Source organism: Lepidochelys olivacea (genome assembly GCF_965140295.1).
Source record: "Lepidochelys olivacea isolate rLepOli2 genome assembly, chromosome: 2".
Lineage (NCBI taxonomy): Eukaryota > Metazoa > Chordata > Testudines > Cheloniidae > Lepidochelys > Lepidochelys olivacea.
Window position 1 is genome coordinate 122,523,335 of NC_140412.1, and position 21,818 is coordinate 122,545,152.

The window sequence follows — 21,818 nt, forward strand, 5'->3', positions numbered from 1 at the left end:
CCCATTCATCTTCTGAAGAGTCTGATTCAGGGGACTCTTCTAAGAGGCATAAGGTCAAATCTGTTTCCCTCTAACTGCATACATCTGCAAAAAGAGGCAGGACAGATAATGTTCAGCACTTGGTTTGCCCTGTTCACCTTCCTGGAGTGTAACAGGGCAGATAATCCTCAATGTACCCTGTGAGTGTGCCACACCTAAAGACTGGGAAAGCAGTGGGCTGGTGTCCTCAGATGCTGCAGCAGGTTGCCATGTGTTAATGGGCTGTCATTCCTAGCTCTCACTGTGGGTCACTTGGCCCTAATGTCCTGGATATTGCTCTCAACTTCTGTTGCAGGTTGCCATGCTTCATTACCACCTCCTTCCCACAGCAGATAACTATGGAGCAATAAGAGGGACATCAGTCCAGACATGGAAGAACTGACAGGCACTAATGGACCTCTTGGCCTGTCACTTCTTTCTTCTATCCCATTCTGTAAGGCCAGAAGGTTCCTCAGTTTGCACCAATCAAAATTCATCCAGGTGACTCAACTGAAAATAAACACGCCTTTGTCCCTACTGGTCAAGGACTTATTTCTAACTGGGAAAAAAAAAAATTTTATCTGAAAAAGTGGCCTTGTCTCTATACAGGCCCTTCAGAGGCAGCCAACTCCAGACAAGCATAAGCTCAGCCCCCTCCTTTAAGCATGAAAACTGTTGAGGGCATCAAGCCAACAAGAATAAGTAAATAAGAGAGAATTGTCATTTGACACCCTAAGTGCCCCCACATGCTTTCACAAGCAATGCTGAGGTGGGCGGACAGTATTGCAAGTGTGGTCTTGCTCCACCTAAGAGCTTCTGCCTGAGGAGGAATCGGGGCATGCAGACAGCCATCCTAGATCTCCTATGCATGGGAGCAACTGAACCTGTCCCACCTCTTCAGAAGAAAGAGGCCTTGCTGTATATTATTCCTAGTCTCCTCCCTTCCCTCCCCGCTAAAAGTCAAGGCTCCAAAGCACTTCTTGACATCAAGTAAATGAACAGATACCTTGAAAAGAAAAATCAAAATTCAAGATGGAAACTTTAAAATCCATACTAGCTGCCATCGATGAAAGGGACTGCAGGACATCAGTAGATGTGAACGATGCCAATCTCCATACACCCATTCCACAGTCTCCCAGATGCTTCCTAAACTTTGATTTTTTCCAGCAAAACATTACCAATACAGGTCCTTGCCCTTTGGTTTAGCAACAGCAGGGTGGCCAGAGAGGAGCAGCTCTGAAGGCAGAGTTGCCGCCAGCAGCAGTGCAGAAGTAAGGATGGCATGGTATGGTATTGCCACCCTGACTTCTGTTGCCGGCCAAGCTAGGCCCTTCATCAGCAGCCGCCACTATCTGGCCACCCAGCTCTGAAGGCAGTAGCACAGCAGTAAGGGTGGCATGGTCTGGTATTGCCACCCTTTCTTCTGCGCTGCTGCTGGTGGGGCGCTGCCTTCAGAGCTGGGTGCCCAGCCAACAGCCATTACTCTCCACCTGCCCAGATCTGAAGGCAGCAGTGCCAAAGTAAGGGTAGCCATAGTGTGACCCCCTAAAATAACCTTGTGACCCCCCCCTGCAACTCCCTTTTGGGTCAGGCCCCTCAGTTTGACAAACACTGGTCTCCCCCATGAAATCTGTATAGTATAGGGTAAAAGCACACAAAAGACCAGATTTCGTGTGTGATGCATTTTTCATTGCTGTGAATTTGGTAGGGCCCTAAAGAGCCAGTCATGCATCAAAATCCAGACAGTCTGAACCTAGCTGCCTGGTTCTTGAACAGAGTCTCTTAAGCAAAGAGATCATTCAGAGAGTTAATATCCACAATTTTAGCTTCCCAGAAATAAATAATCTAAGTATATTCAAGGGCCTGATCAAGTTTTAACCACTGGTACCAGGACAAGGGTTTCACCTTCCCTCTCCAGACCCCATGTGCAATGGTACCACTGAGTCACAGATTTCTTCAAAATGGACTCAGGTTAGACCTGGCAGTTCAGACTCTCAAAGATCAAGTTGCTGCTTTGTCTACCATCTTTAGTGCAGTAGACAAGTAGTGAATTTAGTCTTATCCAGATGTCCAACGTTTTTCTTAGGAGAGAAGCATTGCTTCAACATTCTCCTAACATGTATGAAGTTCCTTTTGGAGCCTTAGTTCTCAGTGCCATTACAGGCCCTCCTGTTGAAGCATTAATGAAGATCTTTCTCTACTTGCTCAACATTATTGTTTTTTTTAAATGACAATCATGTCTGTTCAGCGTACACAATGTCATAGATTTGTGGACCTCATTACTCCAAGATAGGAAAATGTATTTGAAAATTTCCTATTTTCTGTTGCAAGAGAAATTCTGGACACTCAACCTCAGGTGAAAAACAAAACCAAAAAACCATTGTTTGTTGGCATTTTAAGCTATTTCTTGAATGGATTTTAAAAAAAATATATTGCTGATAAACAAAAGTGTTTAAAAAAAAATCCACCTACAAAGATGTTTTTGGTTATGCAGCCTTTTCTTGGAAAACTTAGAGAAAACAAACAAAATCCCCATAAAACTTCAAAATTAAGCTGATCCTAAAATATGCCTGCTGTTGAGTACACTAGTGGGGAACAGAAATAAACAAAACCCACCATCATATCATATATATAATTTTATGCAGTACTCCTAAATATTCTTGAATTGCAAGATAAAAACTCAGGGTAACATTTGAATTCATAGATTTTAAGGCTAGAAGGGATCATTGAGATCATCTAGTCTGACCTCCTGTATAACATAGCCCATACAGAGAACTTCCCCAAAATAATTCCTAAAGCAGATCTTTTAGAAAAACATCCAATCTTGATTTTAAAATTCTCAGTGATGGAGAATCCACCATGACCTTTGGTAAATTGTTCTATTAGACCATTAGAAGCTAGAGGTGCTTCTATGGATGCTGGGAAAGATACTCAGCCCTATATTTGCAATAAAATCTGAAATATGAGTTGACTTTGGCTGCATAATATTTACTTACAAGAGATTTTTTTTCTGGACTTGGTAGAATCTTTACTACATTGGCAAATCTAAATGGAATACAGTAATTAATTTACTCTGAATGTCTTTCCCTCAAATGGGAAGATGCACCCAAAAGTGCACCCTTTTGTTCTCGTATTTTGTTCTCTTAACCAATATTAAGCACACATGCATCCAAAACAAAGTGATATTAAATGGGAGTGCCCGTTTCACAGGGTCTTGGATTCCTGCACTGAGTGAGGCAGGGATCCTGTGGAAAAATAGTATGTGGTCATGTAACTTAAACACTGTCTCATATGCACCAGGGTCCGAATTAAAGTTGCACAGACAAGCATTTCTTAACTGCTGGGTGCTTGACTTTACTGTTACATTCCTGATATGTACATACATCATCTTAGAGTATCAAATACAGTGGACTACCTATTTACTTTATGGTTACAAAAACTAAAAAAAAGTTGTAAAAATCAGAGAAGGTTTGTGGGAGTCCCAACAAATTCACCTGCCATTAGTCTAGCTGGTTCCAATGTCTCAGTGCAGCAACCTTAGCTGGAGTAGATCTTCTTAAGGTGTTTGTAGAAAGATGTTTCCCTCTTTCCAGCTTGCATATTTTTGAGGAACCTTAGCAAGGCAAATATTTATAGCTCTAATTTTATTTTTTAACAACTCATCTTTTGCATCAATTTGTCATTGAATCCTAACTTCTAATGAGGAAAGCCTGATGCAGGGCTCCTAAATTCTGAGGCACATGTCTACCCTTTGTTTTGGGGGAGAAACTGCTTCATTAAATTTACAAGTTAGTGTCTTGGAAACAATCAAATGTGTTTATAGAACAATTCTAAGCTTGCAGCAACTGGTTTAAATTCCAGATTTATTTCACAGCCTGAACCTAGTAACACAGCTTGGAAGGCTTTCATCTATACACAGAATCATGTGCAGTGTCACCAAGCTCTGAATAGATACTGATAGCAACCTTTTTTCCTGGCACAACAGTGTCTTTTCTGTGTTGTACAACTAGCCTTCATTCAGGGCATTATGGGAAAAGCTGTGCATTTTTCTTATACTACTTTAACTTTTAGTAATCATGGCTAAGGACTTCTGTGTATCTTATCCATGTATAGAAATGCACTTTAGGGTGCCTGTCTGCAGAGAGAAGGGATGCAAAAGACCAGCCAACCTAACTGCACAAGTATGATTCAGGTAGTTTCCTCCACAGCAGAACCATGTTACATTCTACAAGTTGCTTTACAATTGTCCTACTCACGAGCAACCTCTAAAAGTGGTGCACCCACATCTTTTACTAAGCATGCTGTCATAAATATAAACGGGAGGGTAAACACCTTTAAAATCCCTCCTGGCCAGAGGAAAAACCCTTTCACCTGTAAAGGGTTAAGAAGCTAGGATAACCTCGCTGGCACCTGACCAAAATGACCAATGAGGAGACAAGATACTTTCAAAAAGCTGGAGGGGGGAGAAACAAAGGATCTGTGTCTGTATGTGTGATGCTTTTGCCGGGGACAGAACAGGAATGGAGTCTTAGAATTTAATAAGTAATCTAGCTAGATATGTGTTAGATTCTGTTTTCTTTAAATGGCTGAGAAAATAAGCTGTGCTGAATGGAATGGATATTCCTGTTTTTGTGTCTTTTTGTAACTTAAGGTTTTGCCTAGAGGGATTTTCTATATTTTGAATCTAATTACCCTGTAAGGTATTTACCATCCTGATTTTACAGAGGTGATTCTTTTTACTTTTTCTTCTATTAAAATTCTTCTTTTAAGAAACTGAATGTTTTTTCATTGTTCTTAAGATCCAAGGGTTTGGGTCTGTGGTCACCTATGCAGATTGGTGAGGATTTTTATCAAACCTTCCCCAGAAAAAAAGGGGGTAAGATTTGGGAGGATTCTGGGGGGAAAGACGTTTCCAAACGAACTCTTTCTCAATAACCAGTGTTAGACGTTTGGTGGTGGCAGCGAAAGTCCAAGGGCAAAAGGTAAAATAGTTTGTACCTTGGGGAAGTTTTAACCTAAGCTGGTAAAAGTAAGCTTAGGAGGTTTTCATGCAGGTCCCCACATCTGTACCCTAGCGTTCAGAGTGGGGAAGGAACCTTGACACATGAGTTGTCTGTGGATAAGAACCAAGTGTGGTGTCATTCATAATAAAACCTTATTACAAAGTCATTGTAAATATTTGTGTGAGGTGCCATATACACAAGAAACACTGCTAATGCCACAGCTAAAAATGACCTACATAGGAGAAAGGGGGCACAAATGCTTTTTTCCCTTTGTCTGTCCAGAGAAGTCCTTAAACATACTTAAATGAAATTTGTTTTGCTATATAAACATCAGGAACTTCAGGCTCCCTCATGCCCGTTTCATTTCCTGGAGGACTAACTGGAAGACTTCTGAAGTGAATTGAAAGCTTTTTCAGCCCCTTCACTGGAGGTTGGGCTTGTTTGAATCATCAAGAAATTTTCTTCCAGTTGCTTATAGGATGCTTTGGTTTAAATCAGTATTGTTAAAAATCAACACACTTTTTTCAAGTCTAAATAAGAATTCTGTTTCTTCTTAATCAGATTTCATTTTCATGATACCTAACATGTCATCCAACTCTCTAGTTCTCCAGGAAAAGAACATGATGGACATGACCAGAATTTCTAATAAAAACAAAACAAAAACCTTTTAGATCATTCCTATATCTTACTGGCACAAGGCCAGTATTTTTCTTCTGCAGCTCACCTTTAAAGGGAACTATGCTGTACCTTGTTTATTTCTTTCATGTGTGGATAAGGAAGAGATCATAACCCTGAATGAGCCCTAAGAGAGGCGAGGCCTTGACCTTGATATACTATGCTGCCCTATCATGTCCTTCTCTGTTTACATAGCCAAGAAACATTGAGAGCTGCGTCTACTTATGACAGTGAACCATCGGCTATACCGTTCTCCCCTTCCCCTTTTTATTGATAGGGCACAAATTGGGCATTGAGCTCAAATACCATTGCACTTGGTCATTTGGGGGTGGCAATTTACAGATGATCATCTCGGGGATCAAAATTTGAATTATCATCTACCACATACTGAAAAAAATTCAAGCCAAGCTTTGGCTAGCAGAGTTCTCCCACTGAACTGTAAAAGAATTTCAGGTCTGTACATATACCAAAGCTTTCCTTACAGATTTTTCCCTCCGGAAAAAGGATGGCGGAATCTTAGGGCCTGTCTACACCACCACTTAAGTCAATGTAAGTTAGGTCACTCACAGTTGTGAAAAAGCCACCCCTGTCCACACTGCGCTATGTCGGCGGGAGACACTTGTGGAGGTGGACTAATTATGCCAACAGGCGAGTGCTCTCCCATCAGGATAGCGCATCTGCACTACTGGGCGGCTGCCCCATAGGGAACTTAGAGGAGCGGGGAGCTAATGGGGAGGCTACCGGTCCACCCTGGTTCCTAGCCCCCACCAGCTGGCTCCAACAGGCTGCTCTTCCTGCAAGCAGTGGACAAAGCAGGCAGCTGCCAAACAGCCTTATAAGGGAGCATTGCACAACTTTAAACAAGCATGTTCCATAATTGATCAGCAACATAACAAGTTAACCGGGATGACTTTAAGTGAGCAGTTACTGTACCATGTAAAATGAATTTATGATGGGGCACAATACACCCTCAACATTTAAATGTTATAGGAAAAGGGGTTATTCACTTGGGAATTGCTCGAATAAATACCATTTTGTACAATGTGCGTCTAAGAGGTCTGGCTGCCACCCAAGATCCCCCTCATGGCCAGGAGAGCTGGAACAATTTGTGTAGTGGGGGTGCTGAGAGCCACTGAACCAAACTGTAAACCCTGTATATAATGGAAACCACTTCAAGCCAAGGGTGCAGCAGCATCCCCCACACCTTTAGTTCCAGCACCTATGCCAGATGATGATGCAGTGCTCTGCCCCTATTTCCCCTTTCTTCAGGGCTCTTTCAGCTAACTCCACAAAGTCTCTTTCAAATACACGTAGGGTCAGGTTATATTTATTAAATTAACAAAGTTAAAAAAAAAAACACCACAAAATCTTCCTCAGGTTTAAACTGGCAAGCCCCTCCTCCCTGAGGAAGCGTCCCTTCCTTGAGGACCACTGCAGGAGACCTGCTCTACAGTTCCCTCACTCCAGGTGCCCTCACCCAGCAGCTTCCTGTTGCCTTTTACCCTGAGATCACTTGATTCAATCCAGGTGTATCTCCTCCTGTAATCAGGGCTGGCTTAGCCCCAGGGTCTCCAGCCTATGGGTAATTCACCCTGTTACAAGCCTACATTCCAAAGATATAGCATTCCTTTTCAGAAACATTTTTGCTACTTCTAAATTGGGCTAACTTCTATGAGCCTCTAAGCTGTTGTATCACAGGTATAAAATGGGGTAAAATCCCAGAAATCTTATTACTTTTTGAAGAGTTGAATCAGTATACTGCTCAACTCCAGTACAAGGAACTTCCATCCTCTAGTCTATCCTGACCTACATTTGGATTTTGGGGGCACCGCCATGGACAAATGTCACTGTGAGTCATGAGTATGTATCTGTGTTTTGAGGGCGAGGCTATGATTTTATTTTCTTCTGTTCTCCTCTACCTACCCAAGTAGCTTAGGGCAGTAGGTCACCGATTAGCAAGATTTGTTTCTGTCTGCTCCACCTCCTTCTGATGCCGCAGACACTTTAAAAGGTGTGTTATTCAAGGCAGGGACCTTGTTTTCACACGTTTATAAAGCCACGTGCTCTCTAAACCATAAACAATAATTCCTTCTGACTCATTTGTTTTTGTCATATCGGCCTGCAACAGTATGATGGTCAGACTACAAGAGATAATTACCAAAATCTAGGGCTGAATAGCTCCTACTCCTATCTCTCAACTGTTTCCACCACATTTATTTTGTTCTCGCCATGTTCCAGTGTGCACCATAACAGTAATTGGTTAGAAAAGAGAGGGAGGGAGCTCAGGAAAGGGAAAAGAGGAGTAAGAGCTTCAAATTACTCAAGATGGACTACAAGCCGTCAGGAACAGTATCCCCGATAATTTCACGGCAAACCTGGTGGCTGGACTTTGTCCTCCACCCATAACTATTTCACATTTGGGAACAATGTATACCTTCAAATCAGCAACACTGCTATGGGTACCCGCACGGCCCCACAATATGCCAACACTTTTATGGCTGACTTAGAACAACACTTCCTCAGCTCTCGTCTCCTAATGCCCCTACTCTACTTGTGCTACATTGATGACATCTTCATCATCTGGACCCATGGAAAAGAAGCCCTTGAGGAATTCCACCATGATTTCAACAATTTCCATCCCACCATCAACCTCAGCCTGGACCAGTCCACACAAGAGATCCACTTCCTGGACACTACAGTGCTAATAAGCAATGGTCACTTAAACACCACCCTATACCGGAAACCTACTGACCGCTATACTTACCTACATGACTCCAGCTTTCATCAAGACCACACCACACAATCCATTGTCTACATCCAAGCTCTATGATACAACTGCATTTACTCCAACCCCTCAGACAGAAACAAACACCTACAAGATCTCTATCAAGCATTCTTACAACTACAATACCCACCTGCTGAAGTGAAGAAACAGACTGACAGAGCCAGAAGAGTACCCAGAAGTCACCTACTACAGTACAGGCCCAACAAAGAAAATAACAGAACGCCACTAGCCATCACCTTCAGCCCCCAACTAAAACCTCTCCAACGCATCATCAAGGACCTACAACCTATCCTGAAGGACGAGCCATCACTCTCACAAATCTTGGGAGACAGGCCAGTCCTTGCTTATAGACAGCCCCACAACCTGAAGCAAATACTTACCAGCAACCACACAACAAAACCACTAACCCAGGAACCTATCCTTGCAACAAAGCCCGTTGGCAACTGTGTCCACATATCTATCCAGGGGACACCATCACAGGGCCTAATCACATCAGCCACACTATCAGACGCTCGTTCACCTGCACATCTACCAATGTGATGAACGCCATCATGTGCCAGCAATGCCCCTCTGCCATGTACAGTGGCCAAACTGGACAGTCTCTACGTGAATAAATGGATACAAATCAGACGTCAAGAATTATAACATTCATAAACCAGTCGGAGAACACTTCAATCTCTCTGGTCACTCGATTACAGACCTAAAAGTGGCAATTCTTCAACAAAAAAACTTCAAAAACAGACTCCAACAAGAGACTGCTGAATTGGAATTAATTTGCAAACTGGACACTATTAACTTAGGTTTGAATAAAGACTGGGAGTGGATGTGTCATTACACAAAATAAAACTATTTCCCCATGTTTATTTCACACACACACCCGCACTGTTCCTCAAACGTTCTTGTCAACTGCTGGAAATGGCCCAACTTGATTATCACTACAAAAGGTTTTTTTTCTCCCCTGCTGTTAATAGCTCACCTTACCTGATCACTCTCGTTACAGTGTGTATGGTAACACCCATTGTTTCATGTTCTCTGTGTATATAAAATCTCCCCACTGTATTTTCCACTGCATGCATCCGATGAAGTGAGCTGTAGCTCACGAAAGCTTATGCTCAAATAAATTTGTTAGTCTCTAAGGTGCCACAAGTACTCCTTTTATTTTTGTGGATACAGACTAACATGGCTACTACTCTGAAATCTGTCAAGTGGAAGAGTGGAGCATCTCTTAATAGATTGTCATCAAGGCCCATTGTTTTGGGGGTTTATTTTATTTATATCTCCCAGGAATTTATTGGTGTTTATTACAAAAATTAAACAGGTGAAAATCGGTACCAAATATTCATAAGAATGGCCATACTGGGTCAGACCAATTGTCCATATAGTCCTGTATCCTGGCCAACAGTGGCCAGAGCCAGATGCTTCAGAAGGTATGAACAGAATAGGGCCACTATCAAGTGATTCATCCCCTCTCATCCAGTCCTGGCATCTGGCAGTCAGAGGTTTAGGGATACCCAGAGCATGGGATTGTTTCCCTGACCATCTTGGCTAGTAGTCATTGATGGGCCTATTCTTCATGAACGTATCTAATTCTTTTTTGAACCTGATTACACTTTTGGCCTTCAGAGCATCCACTGGCAATGAGTCCCACAGCTTGACTGTTCATAGTATGAAGAAGTACTTCCTTCTGTTTGTTTTATGCCGCCTATTAACTTCATTAGGTGACTCCTGGTTCTTGTGTTCTGTGAAGGAGTAAGTAACATTTCCCTCTTCACTTTCTCCACTCCAGTCATTTACAGACCGCTATAATATCTCCCCTTAGTTGTCTCTTTACTAAGCTGAGCAGTCCCAGTCTTTTTAATTGCTCCTCATATGGAAGCTGTTCTATATACCCTTATTGTTTTTGTTGTCCTTCTCTGTACTTTTTCCACTTCTAATGTATCTTTTTTGGGATGAGCTGATCAGAACTTCATGCAGTATTCAACGTGTGGGCTTACCATCGTTTTATCTAGTGGCATTATGATATTTTCTGTCTTATTATCTATCCTTTTCCTAATGGTTCCTATTAACATTCTGTTACAGAGTGCTAGGAATATTCTTCTATGAACATTCAACTGTGAACACAGCTCCGTTGACTTAAGTGGAGTTTGACCCATTTACAGCAGCAGCTCATTTGGCCAAAATGTACATACAAGATAATGAAACCTGCTGAAAAAATGACAGCTGAGCTACTGAAAGCAAAAACATACTCCATATTAGAGTCAGGAGATGCTTTTTTTTTTATTTTTCAGAAGTTTTAACGTATCCATACAGATATATTCAAATACAATGACAGAAAACACAGCAATATCGTAGCAATGTTATATACAATGCTCACACAACAGCCTTAGTTAAGGGAGGTTAAGATTAACTGGTTTTCAAGAATGTCAGATTTTAAAATAAGACCTCAAACATTAGACATCCGGGAAACAGAGAGTTAAGGAAGCACTTCTCAGCCAAGACAGCAAAAGTGTGATATGAACTTTCACATACTGTGATCTTCTTTTTTGTTCCTGCTGAGCTTAATTAGAGGCAGTCGTTTTGTGCCACTAACAGACATTTTGGACACAAATGAAATATAACTCTGGGGCCTGCTCTATACATAAGCTTGAACCACAATAACTAAATTGGTTAAGTTCATATCTTTTGTTGCGTTGGTGCAAAATGGTGTGTAGACCAGCCCTATCTCTCTTCAATCCGTAATAGACTCCTAACCCTGATCCCCCTTAACTTCCCACTATCACCATGGAAGCCAACAACTAGTTCACACCTCCGTTAGCTGTAACTCCCATAGCTGCACTGCAACAGCAGGCTTGTGCCAGGAGAAAGTGCCCCATTGACAGTGCTGAAAGAATCTCATTACAAGAATGTATATGCATTACCATATACAGTATATACCCATACTAATATAAATAACCCACCTATATGTATTTATATAGTCAAGACACTAAGCTCAGGACCACTCAAAATATGCACTTAGAATCCTGTTGCATAACTAAACAATTTGCTGTGTAACTAATATTGCAACACAACCCTTCCGTAGTGTGCACATCAATGGAAGGTGTCCACAGACCACAGGCTCAGAACAGGTGGTCTTATCTGGGCAGGGTTGTTTCATATTGCAACAGACCCTTAAAAGGTCATTATTGTTTTTCTAGCAGAGGGCTAGCTATTATAGTGTTGGGACTTAGATGGTATTTTGATGAACAGCTTAGTCCCTTCTTCTCCATCAATCAGATTGCTATGGGGCTTGGCACTAGTAAAGAATACTTTTATAGAGCAGTGCACAAGGTAAGAAACGTTGCAATTTTCAACGTCATCAGGTTTGCACTTCAGATCTTCCAAATCTGTAATAGCATCAGTATGACTCTTTAGACTTTTAACTCTTTCACTTTATTTGGAAGGTCTCTGATTGATGCTTGAATTTCAGCTGTCACAGATATGAGCTCAATAAAAATGTCTTTAATGTCAGTATTTGTAGAAGGTGTAGGCTTATCTCTTTCTACATTCTTTTGTTTAAGGCATGCTCATTCTGTAACAAAATAAATATTGGAGATGGATCTCTTGCCTTTTGGGGAAAAAAGGTATGGATAGATTTTCCCCTTGCTGATATTTAAGCAGCAACCTCTGCCTACCTCTTTCACACTCCTTCAATTAAGCTATTTCCTTTTCCCCAATTCATTCTTCTTTTCTCACTTTTCTCTCTTCCTTCCATTTATTTTCTCTTTTTCTAACCCCCTTTCTTTCTCTTTTCCCCTTGTTTTTTCTGTCTCCTTACCTTTCTTTATATTTTAAAGAGGAAAAAAGAAAAGAGATTATCTTTGTGTTGCTTTATTCTTATTTCAAAGCAGATGGTATCTTCTTTTTTCTTTAGTTATTTATTCTTCCATTCTTCCATCTTTTCTGTTGAAGGAAGTTGTATACATGAGAGTGGAAGGAAGAAAACAATGGGGGGTCTGTCTCTTTAACTCCTTTTTTCCTCCAGAGCTACAGGGCAAACACAAATCTGAAATCTGTTCCCCTTCCCTTGTTTACAGCAGTAAATAGATGATGATTATGTTTATTTCTACTTCCTCCTGTGCAATTAGGTTGCTAGTAGCTCCTGTTGTTGCAGGGTAGCGGCAGAAGGGTAAAAATAATTGTGAGTAGCTCCCCTGCTGTACAGGATACCAGACAGTGCTGGAGTGGGCGGGAATTGTAGTGGAGATCACCTTGCTTCCTACTAGTGCTGTCAATTAATCACCTTAACTCATGTGATTAACTCAAAAAAATTAATCACGATTAAAAAAATTAATTGTGATTAATCACAGTTTTAATCACACTGTTAAACAATAGAATACCAATTGACATTTAACAACTATTTTTGGATGTTTTTCTACATTTTCAAATATATTGATTTCAATTATAACACAGAATACAAAGTGTACAGTGCTCACTTTATATTACTTTTGATTACAAATATTTGCACTGTAAAAATGACAAACAAAAGAAATAGTATTTTTCAATTCACTTTATACAAGTACTGTAGTGCAATCTCTTTATCGTGAAAGTGAAACTTACAAATGTAGATTTTTTTTTTGTTACATAACTGCACTCAATAACCAAACAATGTAAAACTTTACAGGCTATAAGTCTACTCAGTCCTACTTCTTGTTCAGCCAATCGCTAAGACAAACAAGTTTGTTTACATTTATGGGAGATAATGTTGCCCTCTTCTTATTTACAATATCACCAGAAAGTGAGAACAGATGTTCGCATGGGACTTTTGTAGCTGGCATTGCAAGGTATTTACTTGCCAGATATGCTAAACATTCATGTCTCTTCATGCTTTGACCACCATTCCAGAGAACATGCTTCCATGCAAATGATGCTTGTTTAAAAAAAAACACATTAATTGAATTTGTGACTGAACTCCTTGGAGGAGAACTGTATCCTGCTCCATGGTTTTACCTGCATGCTGCCATATATTTTGTGTTATAGTATTCTCGGATGACGACCCAACATATGTTGTTTGATTTAAGAACACTTTCACTGCAGATTTGACAAAATACTAAGAAGATTCTGTGAAAGTAGAATGAATTAAGAATGAATTATATTGAAATTATAATTCATTAAAGAAATGCTACTTGAAGGGTTTGTTGAAATATAGTTGTCAGGAAGAGAAACATTAAGGCGTGTGAGACAATGGGTCCTCAAACTGATTAACTTAGAGCTTCTACTGAGCTAGGAGATTGGTAAACGTTAGTATGCAAATAAGATATGTATGTATATTTGTCAGTTTCTGCTTCCTTTTGTCTCTTATGTTAAATTGGCTTTGGCTTAGCTGTAGAAATAAGTTATCTTTAGCCTCAGAGAGGGGCTCACATCTGGGTGCATTGGCAAAGCGCTTTGCTAATAAACAGAGTGGTCTGACAAATTATGTGAGTCCTGAATCTGACTTTGACAATTCCAATATCAGATTTCTAAAGATAGCTACAGCACTCGACCCAAGGTTTAAGAATCTTAAGTGCCTTCCAAAATCTGAGAAGGACAAGGTGTGGAGCATGCTTTCAGAAGTCTTAAAAGAGCAACATTCTGATGCAGAAACTACAGAACCCGAACCACCAAAAAGGAAATCAACCTTCTATTGGTGGCATCTGACTCAGATTATAAAAATGAACATGCATTGGTCCGCGCTGCTTTGGATCGTTATTGATCAGAACCCGTCATCAGCATGGACGCATGTCATCTGGAATGGTGGTGTCAAGGTTCCTCCCCCACTCTGAACTCTAGGGTACAGATGTGGGGACCTGCATGAAAAACCTCCTAAGCTTATCTTTACCAGCTTAGGTCAAAACTTCCCCAAGGTACAAAATATTCCACCCGTTGTCCTTGGACTGGCCGCTACCACTACCAAACTAATACTGGTTACTGGGGAAGAGCTATTTGGACGCGTCTTTCCCCCCAAAATACTTCCCAAAACCCTGCACCCCACTTCCTGGACAAGGTTTGGTAAAAAGCCTCACCAATTTGCCTAGGTGACTACAGACCCAGACCCTTGGATCTTAAGAACAATGAACAATCCTCCCAACACTTGCACCCCCCTTTTCCTGGGAAATGTTGGATAAAAAGCCTCACCAATTTGCATAGGTGACCACAGACCCAAACCGTTGGATCTGAGAACAATGAAAAAAGCATTCAGTTTTCTTACAAGAAGACTTTTAATAAAAATAGAAGTAAATAGAAATAAAGAAACCCCCCCTGTAAAATCAGGATGGTAGATATCTTACAGGGTAATTAGATTCAAAAACATAGAGAACCCCTCTAGGCAAAACCTTAAGTTACAAAAAAGATACACAGACAGAAATAGTTATTCTATTCAGCACAATTCTTTTCTCAGCCATTTAAAGAAATCATAATCTAACACATACCTAGCTAGATTACTTACTAAAAGTTCTAAGACTCCATTCCTGGTCTATCCCTGGCAAAGACAGACACACAGACCCTTTGTTTCTCTCCCTCCTCCCAGCTTTTGAAAGTATCTTGTCTCCTCATTTTGGTCAGGTGCCAGCGAGGTTACCTTTAGCTTCTTAACACTTTACAGGTGAGAGGAGCTTTCCCCTGGCCAGGAGGGATTTCAAAGGGGCTTACCCTTCCCTTTATATTTATGACAGGTGGTCGAAGATAAAGGGACATACAAATGATTAGCGCATCTGGCACGTAAATATCTTGTGATGCCAGCTACAACAATGCCATCCAAACGCCTGTTCTCACATTCAGGTGACATTGTAAACAAGAAGCGGGCAGCAATATCTTCTGAAAATGTAAACAAACTTGTTTGTATGAGCGACTAGCTGAACAAGAAGTAGGACTGAGTGGATTTGTAGGCTCTGAAGTTTTACACTCATTTGTTTTTGAATGCAGTTTTATTTTTATATAATTCTACATTTGTAAGTTCAACTTTCATGATAAAGAGATTGCGCTACAGTATTTGTATTGGATGAATTGAAAAATACTATTTCTTTTGTTTTTTACAGTGCAAATATTTGGAATAAAAAATAAATATAAAGTGAGCACTGTACACTTCGTATTCTGTATTGTAATTGAAAATCAATATATCTGAAAATGTAGAAAACATCCAAAAATATTTAAATAAATGGTATTCTATTATTATTTAACAGTGTGATTAATCGCACAATATATTTTTTTTAATCGCTTGACAGCCCTACTTCCTACTGTTGCTTTTTGTCCATGGCCTAGCTAGGAGGAGGATGACTGATCTAGGTACAGGAGAGCCTCTTAAGCAATTCCTACTATGATAGGGTAACAGCAGCTGCTCATTAGCAGATTCTGACTCCTGACGCATAACCTTTGGTATCCCGTGCCTATGTCATGTAATTAGAGCAAGGAAATAAACATAATTCTCTTGCCAGCACTGCTCTGTTTCACATCCTTATTTCATGATGGCAAAAGCAAATGTAACCTTTGCCAAAAATTGATCAAATTAAGTCAGCTGAATATTTTAGTCTGGAAAAAAACCTGGCAGAGAATTGGAGCAGGTGGTTTTAGTGCTTCCAAAATCCCTGCAAGCAATTGCAAAGACAATGGAGAAATTGGAGAGAGTGAAATCCTCCATATGGCTATTTGGGGCAGGCCTAAAGGCACTGGAAATGTATAATACATTCCAGTGGGAGCATAAGCAGGATATAATAAGTGGAATACATATAATAACTGATAACTCAATCTCGGCTGATGCAAACTCACAAGGGGTTGGCAGCTGTCATTCTTCAAGATGATCTTCATGAGCCAAATGTGTCCAAAGTCCTGATTAAAACACAACAGAATTGTACTGAGATTGAAAAAGAAATGCTGGCAATTGGCTTTGCATGCGTGCAGTTTAATGAATACGTTTACTGACAGAAATTGATCATGGTAGAAAAAAAAGACCATAAACCACTGGAAGTCAAATTACAGAAACCATTGTGTAAAATTTCCCACTCGATTTAAGAAAACAAATAGGAAATTGTAAAAGTACTTATTAAATGTGAAATACAAGCCTGACATAGAGATTCTTATAGTAGATATGCTTTCAAGATCACCTGTAAAAAAAGCAACGAACAGAGATGGAGGAACAGGCTGAAATAAATATAATTCAATAATACCCATTTCTGAAACAAAATGTGACAAGCTCAAATGAGATGCCCATAATGACCCAACTTCACAATAGCTTGAGAAAGTAATTCTATATGGATGGCCAGCAAAAGAAGCCCAGGCACCTTCAACTTGAAGCACAAAAACATACTGGAACTATAGAGATTAAATTTCTCCATTGGATGGGATTCTGTACCAAGGATGAGCATGAGATTGGAAATGCTAAACATAACCCCTGTGCCCCTGTGGGTATTGAGAAGTGTAAGAGGAGAATGCAAGTTGTCCTATTATGGCCAGGCTCTAAGGTTGCTATTGAAGACAAGGCAACCAAGTGTAAAATCTGCAATAAATACAGGAAACAGAATGCAGAAGAAACACACAAACCAACTGGGATTCCAGATCACCTTGGTCCAACTTTGGTTTATGTCTATCTGAGTTAGAGGGATAAGATTACCTCTTATTTGTAGACTTCTATTGTTTTTATTATTATTATTGAGCTCTTAGATCACAGTTTGCTCACTGTGGGATTCCAGATGAGTTAGTAACAGATATGAATGGTGGAACATTATTAAGTGACTCATTTTCATTTTGGGAATTCCTTTTGACAAATTTGTTCAAAATATGCCAAGCCCTTCCTATGAGTTGGTAGACGATCCAGTGCTAACAGCAAAGAACTAGGTGTAGTAAATAAGGCAAGCCCTAGAGGATTCAGGGATGCACATTTAACATTGCTGGCATATCGCAACAAACATCACAATGATTTACTAGGATCTCCAGTTCAGAGACGTATGGCTCAAAGAATAAAAACCTTGGTTTCAACATCAATCAGGTTTCTTAAATCAAATACAATTAGCCCTAAAGTAGTTTCAAAAGTAGCTATATGTCAGGAAACTTGGCATGTGACGCAACCACTGCCTATCATGCTGACCAGTATCTTCTCACGTTAACTGTCTCCCCCACCCCAGCATACATCCCATCAGAAGTGGAACACAATGTTCACTTTTGGAAAACAAACTGTTAGCATCCTGCCACGATAATACCAAAGTCATGTCATAGCCATCCCTGACTGTCAGTGAAGTGGAAGGGACAGAAGATGCCTAAATAAAACCCGGGGAAGAAGTTTCTAGCCCTCGTGGTTGTGAAGAAAAGCTTCTAGATATAAAGGATCATAGACAAGAAGGAAAATAAAAAGAACCCAACATTTATTATCATTTTCTTTTTTAATCTTGTGATTTTTAAGCCGATTGTATGCTTTTTGGATGCCTGCCATATGATTTTTGGACCATTAGGATTGATAATTCTGCCTTGACCTCTATCCCAGATGTGTCTAGCTCTGTATTTTATTAATTGTCTGCATTAATCTGTGCTGGTTGTTTCTGGGTCATATGATATCTGCTTACCTCCTGCAGCAGCCCTGACTGACTGTTCTTCCCTAGGAGGTGAAGGAGCAGAAAAGGCAGAGAATCAGACTGGCTGGGCAAGCTGGAAGTTATCTGAAGGCTGGAGCTTTTCCCATCGTTACAAGACTGGTTCCAGCGGAAGCCAAAATCCCCAAGTGGGTCTGGGACCCATGTCATGTAGCCTTGACACATTTCAAGTGACTGGAGCCAGGAAACAAACATCAGTCTCATATCAGCTCTCCTGTGTGTCACATCCTAGCCATTACATTACAACAGAGAGGGTGTTTGGAGGGCAGAAGGAAGTTCTTAATCCTAGATCCTCAAAGGTATTGAGGCATCTAACTCCTACTGAAATCAGTGGGATTAGGTGTCTCAATACCTTTGAGGATCTCGGCCTTAGTCTTTTGGAAAAATAGAACAAGAAATTACTCTGTAGCAGCTGCAGGCCACCTCTAAGGCCCAGAAAAAATGGCCACTCCCGTCCTACCAATAAAAAAGGTCCTAGTGCAGACTATAGCCAATTGCTAGACTGTTTTAGAGAACCGTTTTACAAAAACCAACCCACAATATGTGCACATCTTTTAACCAGCAGCAAGGCAGTATAAAAACCGGCCAGAAGGCAACAGTACCTGATGTCATTTCTTGTTTTCTTGTCCACAGTGGGACTTGGCTAGATCCAGGCCACACCAAGGACTTTCACCACAATGGTGCTCACTGGAGGGGAAGCGGAGCTATTGCTCCAGTTATCTGGTCCCTGTTTATTCTAATTTGCTGGTCAGCACCATATTGAGGAGTGGGATATAGGCAGAGACACTAGCACTGTTTCTAGAGTCTTCAGCCTGCCTGCCTGTACTTTTAGTGATCTTTTCCTTCACCTGGAGGCATCTGAAATTGGACAGATATTCTCACAGGTACTGGTTGTATTTTGGGACACTGTTCCAAGCTGTGCACGTGCACACAGATCTTAAACCCCGCACATACGGCGAAACACCACGCGCACTCCAGCTTCGGCTTTATTTTATTTATTTATTTTGCTTCAGAGGCAGCACAGAAGAAATTTTTTGGGCACACGGCCTGTTAAAAATTAGAGGGAACATTGTTTTGGGAATATTTTCTTACCAAGAAAGACATAAAAAGGACACTTTTTGTGGCAGCCATTTTGAGTGTGGCATCACCTATATGCTACCCTATCCTATTACTTTGATACTAAAATTGCCAGATGCCTTTGGTCATTACCAATAACTCACCTGTTACCATATTCTTCAACTTGTAACATAACTTGTTATTGCTAGATTTTGGTTGAGATTTTAAATGCACAAAATTAGGGACATATACAATTATGGTTGCCACAGCTGCTGTAATTTGGTCATTTGAATCTACATGGTATTATGTATGTATGACCTTTGGCCTTGGAGTTTATTTGCTATAGACCCATACCTTTCAGCTTCTTCAGCCCAGGGATGATGATTATCTCATCAACTACACCCTCAAATTACCATATTACTAATAATTAATTTTATGCAGTTTCTTAAATGCACACCAAACATTACAAAGCATATAAGTGAAGGTCTCTCAAGCACTGGGACCCTCCCACCTCGCAGGGTCCTAGAACCCAGGTACCAGGCCAGCCCAGACCAAATGGCTATACCACAGTTAAACAACCTATTAGCCCAAGCATCATCAGCCTGAGTTACTGGGTTTTTAATTGCAGTGTAGTCATAGCAATGGTGGCTACATATAAATACTGAATAGATATATGGACAGAATTCAGCCTCAGACAACTGAGGGGTTTAATAGTAGTACTCATCACTACTCTCTGGTGGCATCCCTCCAGGAAAGATATAAGTCATTTTAGTTTGTTTCCTTGGACTCCCACTACAGTAGAACCTCAGAGTTACAAACACCTCAGGAATGGAGGTTGTTCGTAACTCTGAACAAAACATTATAGTTGTTCTTTCAAAAGTTTACAACTGAACATTGACTTAATACAGCTTTGAAACTTTACTATGCAAAAGAAAAATGCTGTTTTCCCTTTATTTTTGTAGTAGTTTTTGTTTAACACTGTACTGTATTTGCTCTTTTCCCCCCCTGTCTCCGCTGCTGCCTGACTGCGTACTTCCAGTTCCAATTGAGGCGTGCGGTCGACTGGTCAGTTCATAACTCTCGTGTTCATAACTCTGAGGTTCTACTGTACCTCCCTCAGACAGAACAGCAGTATCTTTAGGTTGACCATGTTAGATACTGTCCAAGAATAAGAGAATGGATTTCTGTCCTCCAGTATGAAATCATCAGTTTCATCCATGTGGTTTCCAGACTATTTCCTGTCCTGAATACAGATACCGAAGGGGCCCCTATGTCATCTTTGGTTTGATAAGATCAGACACATCTTTTGGCTGGTGTCTCTTTCTCCCATATTCTCCCTGAGTCTTGTAAGGTCTTCTATATTTATATCGAACATTATTTTCTTTCCATTCCTTCTGATAAAACACTTGCCGTCATGGTGGTAGTTTCTCAACTAATAGAATTCTTCCTCTCTTGCTTCCTCATATTTCTATTCAAAACATTTAAACTGAAATCATCTCGCTTCTTTTCTCGCTCCATGCCAACTCCTTCCCAAATCTCTAGAGCCCTTCACAGATACAAAATTTGTATCCTCATCCGATCCGCAAACCGCAAAAATGGTCCGTGGATATCTGCATCTGCGGATTTACAGGGTTCTACAAATCTCATCACTGCCTTCCCACCTTTCACTGCATCAAATTCAGGCTCCTTGCCCTCACCTTCAAAACTGTGCATGATCTCTGCCTACATCTCAGCTCCAGTTTCCTCCCACTCTCTAATCTCCTTGTAGTATTATTTGCACACCCTTCTTTTTTTCTGTCTTGGTTAGTCTCTTTTGGCTGGGACCTTGTTTTGTTTAGTTTGTAAATAGCTGTGTGCAATTTTAAGATGCTGTATAACACTATTATTAATAATATAATCTGTGGGTGTTTCTCATTCAGGAGATAATTATATCCTAAGCTGAGAACACTCAGGGGCCTATATGCCTATAGCAAATACATTATTTGGTTAAAGTGGAGGAGTTGTTTAATTCCGATTGCCCAGAGCAGTTTTGTGTTTTTAATTGCCCTACGACTCTCTTCGGATTCCATCCTGCAAACAATTTGCTCGCGCTCCGTATCCAGGACTATTAGCTCGCTGAGCCCACAGTTCTTTCTTAGGTTTCAGAGGAGCAGCCGTGTTAGTCTGTATCCGCAAAAAGAAAAGGAGGACTTGCGGCACCTTAGAGACTAACCAATGTATCTGAGCATCAAATCTTTCTTAGCTACTCACCAGCTGCTCAAAAGCCTGGGCCCCCCTGAGGGTCAGCCCCGCCGAGCAGCGGCACCACCAGCCGAGGTCCACCTCTGCAAATCAGAGCCCGGCGGTGCCCAAATTTCCTGCCAGGGAGGCCAAACCTCCCACCACGGGGAGCAGGCTGGAGGCTCTGCGCTTCCGCCCCGTGCAATCCGCGGGCACGAACCCGGCCTGCCCCCCCCCCAGCGCCCCCGCAGCGGCGGCCCGTTCACAGCTCGCGCGTTCCTACCGATTGACTCCCTACCCCGAGGGCCAGGGCCAGGCCCGCGTCAAGGCCCGGCCAGGAGCAAACTCCCCGCTAGCCACCAGGGGGCGCTCGCGCAACCCCCCCAACCGCCGCCTTGCCTCGACCGAACTGCGTCCCGGGACGTACCCACGGGAGACCAATCCCCGCGCGCCTGACGCCACGGTGGC

At 41.2% G+C, this 21,818-nt stretch overlaps 1 long non-coding RNA gene across 1 annotated transcript; it reads right to left on the bottom strand.

Annotated features, from left to right (window-relative positions):
* Positions 1-10,797: 10,797 nt before the first annotated feature.
* LOC311515338 lies at positions 10,798-21,677 on the bottom strand. The gene is made up of 3 exons (XR_014710109.1): positions 21,381-21,677; positions 16,261-16,320; positions 10,798-12,420 (listed from the first exon to the last, which is right to left on the bottom strand). It is a non-coding gene; the product is annotated as an uncharacterized lncRNA (long non-coding RNA).
* Positions 21,678-21,818: the final 141 nt, after the last annotated feature.